Source organism: Littorina saxatilis, linkage group LG4, assembly GCF_037325665.1.
Source record: "Littorina saxatilis isolate snail1 linkage group LG4, US_GU_Lsax_2.0, whole genome shotgun sequence".
In the NCBI taxonomy this organism is placed as follows: domain Eukaryota; kingdom Metazoa; phylum Mollusca; class Gastropoda; order Littorinimorpha; family Littorinidae; genus Littorina; species Littorina saxatilis.
In genome coordinates, this window is record NC_090248.1 from 21,889,132 (window position 1) to 21,897,690 (window position 8,559).

Sequence of the window (8,559 nt, forward strand, 5' to 3'; positions counted from 1 at the left end):
AACAGCAAGTATAGTGAATTTGGTAAATTTTGATAATTCTGCATGACAGTAGCTTAAATCAGTACAATCAAGTGAGAAATAAAGCTGATGCAGCGCAACAAAGCAGTCTGTTACACTACTTATTCAGTGCCACTGTACGTGTCAAGTCTTAAGGCCAAGGTTTGTAACGGACAATGGACAACCATTCAGTTCCTTTTGTGTGACCCTTTTTTGTGTAGCCAATGGTCATTAATTTAATTTCGTTTCTATTTTGCTATTATATCAAAATGAGCACACAGTCTTTGCCTCTGTCTGTCTGTCTTTGTCTGTCTGTCTCTGTCTCTGTCTCTCTCTGTCTCTGCTCCTCTCTCTCTCTCTATCTCTGTCTCTCTCTCTTTCTCTCTCCCTATCTCTTTCTCTCTCTCCCTATCTCTTTCTCTCTCTCTCTCTCTCTCTCTCCCCCTATCTCTCTCTTTTTCTCTCTCTCTCTCTCTCTCTCTCTTCTCCATCTCTCTCTCTCTATCTCTCTCCCACCTCTCTCTCTCTCCCTCTGTCTCTCTCTCTCTCCCCTCTCTCTATATATATCTCCCACCTCTCTCTCTCCCTATATCTCTCTCTCTCTCCCTATCTACCTCTCTCTCTCTCTCTCTCTCTCTCTCTCTCTCTCAGTCTCTCTCTCTCAGTCTCTCTCTATCTCTTTCCCACCTCTCTCTCTCTCACTCTCTCTCTCTCTCACTCTCTCTCTTTCTCTCTGTCAGCCTCGTCACACATCCACTCCTTTTTCGCACTTATTTCAAGTCTGGCGATTCCGCATGGCAGCGTGTGTTGTAGACTTTCTGCGTCAACGGCGAAAATGAAATACAGAGCATGCACCCTTTCGACCTTGTCCAAAGATCGTGCCAGTCTGATTGTGTCACTCTCTCGAAGTACTCACAACTGGAGAAAAAACAAGTCTCGTAAGGTGAAAATACAACATTTAGTCAAGCTCAGTCGAACTCACAGAATGAAACTGAACGCACTGCATTTTTTCACAATGACCGTAGTCTGCCGCATGTGCAAAACGGAGTGAAACTGACGAGCCTGTTCAGCGCTGTAGTGGTTTCGCTGTGCTGCATAACACGCTTTTCTGTACCTCTCTTCGTTTTAACTTTCTGTGCGTGTTTTTAATCCAAACATATCATACCTATATGTTTTTGGAATCAGGAACCGACAAGGAATAAGATGACATTGTTTTTAAAACGATTTCGGAAATTTAATTTTGATCATAATTTTTATATTTTTAATTTTCAGTGCTTGTTTTTAATCCAAATATAACGTATTTATATGTTTTTGGAATCAGCAAATGACGAAGAATAAGATGATTTTGTTTTTGGATAGTTTTATAAAAAAAAAATTATTTTTACAATTTTCAGATTTTTAATGACCAAAGTCATCAATTAAATTTTAAGCCACCAAGCTGAAATGCAATACCGAAGTCCGGGCTTTGTCGAACATTACTTGACCAAAATTTCAACCAATTTGGTTAAAAAATGAGGGCGTGACAGTTCCGCCTCAACTTTCACGAAAAGCCGGATATGACGTCATCAAAGACATTTATCAAAAAAATGAAAAAAATGTATGGGGATATCATTATCAGGAACTCTCATGTCAAATTTCATAAAGATCGGTCCAGTAGTTTGGTCTGAATCGCTCTACACGCACGCACGCACACACACACACACACACACACACACACACACACACACACACACACACACACACACACACATACACACACACACACATACACCACGACCCTGGTCGCGATTCCCCCCTCTATGTTAAAACATTTAGTCAAGTTATGACTAAATGTAAAAAGAGAAAAAACAAGTCGCGTGAAACAATATAAAAACATTTAGTAAAGTAACAGATTAACACCAAGAAACTGTCATCGCCGAGACTATATTTAAGATAGTGTCGACTAACCACAGCCAAAGACCAAGGCGGGTCACGCTCGTCTCCGCGTAGCGTGCAAACGCAGTCCTTAGGCCTACTTAACTTATTTTCTGTAATTCTGAGCACAGTTTTAGAGTAAACATTATAATTGATATATGTATACATGTTTGAATTCATGAGAAATTGAGAAATACGATCGGTGAAAATTTAATTTTAATGACAACTTTAATTAGCAAACTAATTAACTAGTTTTAAGCCTCCAAGCCGAAATGCAATACCAAAGTCCGGGCTTTGTCGATGATTACTTGACCAAAATTCCAACCAATTGAGTTGCAAAATGAGGGCGTGACAGTGCTGCCTCAACTTTCACAAAAATCCGGATACGACGTCATCTTGTTGGTATATAAAAAGAAGTACAGTACATTTTTGGACAAATCTGAAGAGTTCCAGAATTCAATGACTCGACGTCGATAGGAGACTGTGCGTGTTTTTTTTGTGTGACCCATAGCGTTCTCTGGTGTGACCTCAATCGAGGTCTGGATAATTTAGTGTCAGGAATGGTCGAAGGGAAGTAACTTTGTTTAAATATCAAGACATGGTCTCAGTGTTTGATCGTCATAAACCATAGTTACATGTAGTTAGATTGCACTCTGTGTGTGTGTGTGTGTGTGTGTGTGTGTGTGTGTGTGTGTGTGTGTGTGTGTGTGTGTGTGTGTAGGTGTTGGGGTGATGATAGGAAACGAGAGAGAGAGAGAGAGAGAGAGAGAGAGAGAGAGAGAGAGAGAGAGAGAGAGAGAGAGAGAGAGAGAGAGAGGATATATTCATTTACAAAATAATATCCATTAACAAAATCTGATTTGAGCACACAACACTGCGCTATTTTAACAAATGCAAAAGCAAGGGCACCATGCTCTGTAAAATTCTGGTTACATAAATATAATATTTCCATTGACGAGAAATATTGACTCTTGGCAATTAAATGTACAAGCGAGGAAAGATTAAAGTTACTTCAATGGAAAATATTACATAATATTTACCCCACAAACATTTTACTCCACAAGATGAAGTTGAAAGAAAATAATTTGTGTAGTCTTTGTAACGAAATAGATTATATTGAGCACTTTTTTTGGAAATGTAGAAAAATGAAGTTATTTTGGGAACATGTTATTAGATGTATTTTTGTTAATACGAAAGAAAATGTTATATTAACAGAACATTATAAGATGTTTGATGGGTTGTTGACAGACCAGCTTTTTTGTCGGTCCGAGGGGGAGCATATCGTCTTTTGTTTCATATTTATTGTCAATAAATATGAAACAAAAGTCGATATGCCCCCCGAGGACCGACAAAAAAAGCTGGTCTGTCAACAAACCATCAAACATCGTTTTTGTCATCATTTTGGTAGTGAGAAAAATAAGTGCACAATCAACCCAGGGAGCCATGCTTTGAAACACGGGTTCCGTGCTGATAACCACACGAGTCCCGGTTTGATAACCTCTGGCAATCAAAGATGGCGTGTGAAAGCAACTTTCTGTGTTTTTGAGTTCATTAAAATGTTGGGATGAATATGTCAGGTTTGAGGATGCACAGTTCTGTAGTTTCATCTCGGTATTCCACCCCCTCGGCTTTCTGTTGTAAATATTAAGCTGAGTGATCGAATGTGGAAGCTACGTTTGGTCAAAGGTCACAGAAGATTTGAGTCGTGCAGCGAAGGAAAGAATCGCGATCTTGTTTCCGACTCGGTACCTTTTTGTTTTTCATTAGACCTGTCATTCTGCTTGCTCGGCTTTGTTAGATGTTTGCATATCTTGTTGCTATTTTCTTTGCTTTTATTATTTTTTCTTATTTGTGCTTCGTTTATCGATACAACGTCATGTGCACGGGTCAAAATGTGTGTGTCAGATGTCGTTTTACTTGAACTTGACGTTCGTGTTTCTCCGAACGTCGGTGTATCGAAACACAGATACACGCACTCCATGACTCTGTAAGAAGACAAAACATATCGCTAGGTTTCATTTGTTTTTGATGAATGTATGACCTTTCATGAAGTAGTTTTGTTTTTTGTTTACTTTTGCCAGTTTGCCAGTTCGTTTTTGGAACTTTGCAAAGCAGTGTCGTGTCGTCTGTTTAGGTCTGGGAAAACACCAATGAAAAGAGCCGAAGAATCCCCGAGCGTTTCTATTGGGTTTGCTTTTGATTATCCATGTATAACCTGCTTCCTGCAACTATGGTAGCCGGGGATTTATTGCCTGGGGAACATGAGATTTATTTCCCAGGTTGTTAACCCGTGATTTGTAAAAATGTAAAAATTGTTACAAATCACGGGGTACAAATCACATTTTTGCGCCCGATATTTTCTTGTCATCTCCAAAGTCAAGGGACAAAAACGAAATCCCTTGACTTTTGGGGTAGCGCGACTTTTTATTTTCATTACTAGGATGTCCCATCGTTGGGAAATTCCGGTCGCTTCCTCCCAGTGGAAAGCTAGCAGTGACAGAGTCGCACTACCCCAAAGGCAAGGGATCTATTAGTCCCGTTTCGCCGTTATCCCAATTCGCCCCCATCCCATTTTGGCGACATTTCTCAGGCCAAGTGTCATTTTACCACCATAGCATGTACCATTAGCTCCACATCCCATTTTGGCGCAATCCCATTTCGCCGTTAGCCCATTTCGCCCCCATCCCATTTTCGCGACATTTTACAGGCCAAGTGTCATGTTACCACCATGTCATGTACCATTAGCTCCACATCCCATGTTGGCGCAATCCCGTTTTGCCGTTATCCCATTTTGCCCCCATCCCATTTTCGCGACATTTCACAGGCCAAGTGTCATTTTACCACCGTGTCATACCACTAGCGCCACATTCCATTTTGTCGCCATACGGTTTTGCCGTCATCCCATTTCGCCGCCATCCCTATTTCGCGACATTTTGGATTGTGGCAAAATTGGGATTTGGCGAAAACGGAATGTCTTCCTAGTTGAATAACGCAGTATAGTAGTATAGTGAGGCTTGGCAAGAAGAATAAATAACAAGTCGCGTAAGGCGAAATTACTACATTTAGTCAAGCTGTGGAACTCACAGAATGAAACTGAACGTAGTCCGCCGCTAGTGCAAAAGGCAGTGAAAGTGACGAGCCTGTTTGGCGCGGCAGCGGTTGCGCTGTGCTTCATAGCACGCTTTACTGTACCTCTCTTCGTTTTAACTTTCTGAGCGTGTTTTTAATCCAAACATATAATATCTATATGTTTTTGGAATCAGGAACCGACAAGGAATAAGTTGAAATAGTTTTTAAATCGATTTCGGAAATTTAATTTTGATCATAATTTTTATATTTTTAATTTTCAGAGATTGTTTTTAATCCAAATATAACATATGTATATGTTTCTGGAATCAGAAAATGACGACAAATAAGATGAAATTGTTTTTGGATCGTTTAATAAAAAAATAATTTTAATTACAAGTTTCCGATTTTTAATGACCAAACTCACTCATTAGTTTCTAAGCCACCAAGCTGAAATGCAATACCAAACCCCGGCCTTCGTCGAAGATTGCTTTGCCAAAATTTCAATCAATTTAATTGAAAAATGAGGGTATGACAGTGCCGCCTCAACTTTTACAAAAAGCCGGATATGACGTCATCAAAGATATTTATCGAAAAAATGAAAAAAACGTCCGGGGATATCATACCCAGAAACTCTCATGTCAAATTTCATAAAGATCGGCTCAGTAGTTTAGTCTGAATCGCTCTACACACAGACACACAGACACACAGACACAGACACACACACACACACACACACACACACACACACACACACACACACACACACACCCACACACACACACACACACACACACACACATACACCACGACCCTCGTCTCGATTCCCCCCTCTATGTTAAAACATTTAGTCAAAACTTGACTAAATGTAAAAAATGGGATGGCGGCCAAATGGGATGGTGTCAAAATGGGATGTCGCGCAATTGTTATGACACGGTAGTAAAATGACGCTTGGCTTGTAAAATGTCGCGACAATGGGATGGGGGCGAAATGGAATGCGGTGAAACGGCATGGCGGCCAAATGGGATATGGTGTCAAAATGGGATGTCGCGCTATTGTTATGACATGTTAGTAAAATGACGTTTGGCTTGTGAAATGTCGCGAAAATGGGATGGGGCAAAAAATGGGACGGCGGCAAAATGGGATTGCACCAAAATGGGATGTGGAACTAAAACCACCCCCACTACTCAGCGTAGAGGCTCTAAACAAGAAAAATAATAATAATAAAAGGCATGCATTACTTTGTGGAATGCGATATTTTTCCATTTTTCCATTTTTACAAATCGCGGTTTTAGGTTCGACGTGATTTGTAAAATATTTTTACATTTTTACAAATCACGGGTTAACACAGGTGCTTGTGAATGAAAACTCGTGAAAATGATGACAAGATGCATTGTTTGGTTATTTACCAGGAATGCATACCCCAACAAACAAAATTATAAATCATATTTTGTTGATAGCAAAAATGTGTGTCAGCAAGTTTAGATATGGTAAGCCCATTGATTTAAATGTAATGTTTAATTGCGAATTAGGGTTGAGACATTTGAGTATTTTGTAAATGAAAATGTTTAAGTTTATTTGCATATGCATATGTATGTGTGTTTGTGGATTCATGATTATGTTGATGTCGCAAATTTTGACACCGCAGACACAACAGCATTGATTAATACATTATTGTCCATGTATGTATTGTAAGAATTCGCGCCAAAAGTAAATGTTAAATGTACTGTGCCACAGATTAATGTACAGTTAAACATACAGATACCAAGTGTGTCATATAATGTTATTGTTTACGATAAAAACAAAATATTAAAATAAAACTTTAAAAAAAACTACCAAACATCATTTTAGATTTGAAGTGATCATTAAAGAGAATTATTCTTTAAACAAAAAAAATTTTAAACAAATTTGAAAAAAACACTGCGGTTTTTCTTCAGTAAAATTAATATTCAGATCATAATTATCTTCAGAACCTTTTGCATGGTTCTTACTGCATATTTGGTAAATCAATTATTAAAGAAATACAAATAAAATAAACAATAGATAACGAATTTAAATAGATCGTATACGAACAGAAATGTCAATTGGTTGCCATCCCTCAACCAAATCGAATATATAAAGTTAAAAAACAAAGGAATACTGTACTCACCAATACAAGAACGAGACAAGACGGTACGAATTTTCGTTTATGGAAGCTTCATCAGGAAAAACAAGAACACAAAAGACAACAAAAATATATAAACAAGAACAACTTGATCAAGAGTCAATTGAACAATAAGCAAACCAGAACAATACCGGACTTTGCACAACTACGGCTATGTCAACTTGTTTCTAACATTTGGCTGAAAAATTACTTTTTAGCCGAGGATACTGGAGACAAAATGTTACAAACTAGAATTGAACAAAAGGCCGCAGGTATGGTAGGGGCCTTGTACTTATGAACACAAAGGAGCTGATATATAGTACCATGTTAATGTCAAGCAGCTTCTCAGACATCCTTTAATTGTTCAATAAATGTCAAAAAGCCAATTCATTTTGCTGTTGTCACAAGGAAGCTATTGAAGCGAAAAAATACTCTGGCAACCTCGAAACAAGCAAAAACTTCATTACACTAGTTTAATACAAGATGTCAGGGAACAAGTCGCGTAAGGCGAAAATACAACATTTAGTCAAGTAGCTGTCGAACTCACAGAATGAAACTGAACGCAATGCAACGCAGCAAGACCGTATACTCGTAGCATCGTCAGTCCACCGCGCACGGCAAAGGCAGTGAAATTGACAAGAAGAGCGGGGTAGTACTTGCGCTGAGAAGGATAGCACGCTTTTCTGTACCTCTCTTCGTTTTAACTTTCTGAGCGTGTTTTTAATCGAAACATATCATATTTATATGTTTTTGGAATCAGGAACCGACAAGGAATAAGATGAAGGTGTTTTTAAATTGATTTGGACAACTTAATTTTGATAATAATATTCATATTTTTAATTTTCAGAGCTTGTTTTTAATCCAAATATAACATATTTATATGTTTTTGGAATCAGAAAATGATGGAAAATAAGATGAACGTAAATTTGGATCGTTTTATAAAAAAATAATTTTTTTACAATTTTCAGATTTTTAATGACCAAAGTCATTAATTAATTTTTAAGCCACCAAGCTGAAATGCAATACCGAAGTCCGGGCTTCGTCGAAGATTACCTGACCAAAATTTCAACCAATTTGGTTGAAAAATGAGAGCGTGACAGTGCCGCCTCAACTTTCACGAAAAGCCGGATATGACGTCATCAAAGACATTTATTGAAAAAATGAAAAAAACATATGGGGATTTCATACCCAGGAACTCTCATGTCAAATTTCATAAAGATCGGTCCAGTAGTTTAGTCTGAATCGCTCTACACACACACACACAGACAGACAGACAGACAGACACACACACACACACATACACCACGACCCTCGTCTCGATTCCCCCCTCTACGTTAAAATATTTAGTCAAAACTTGACTAAATATAATAAGAGCAGCGACAATCATATGAGGAGCATGCAATATGATTATAGTTGTTCATATATTGCTCTGTCGTGTA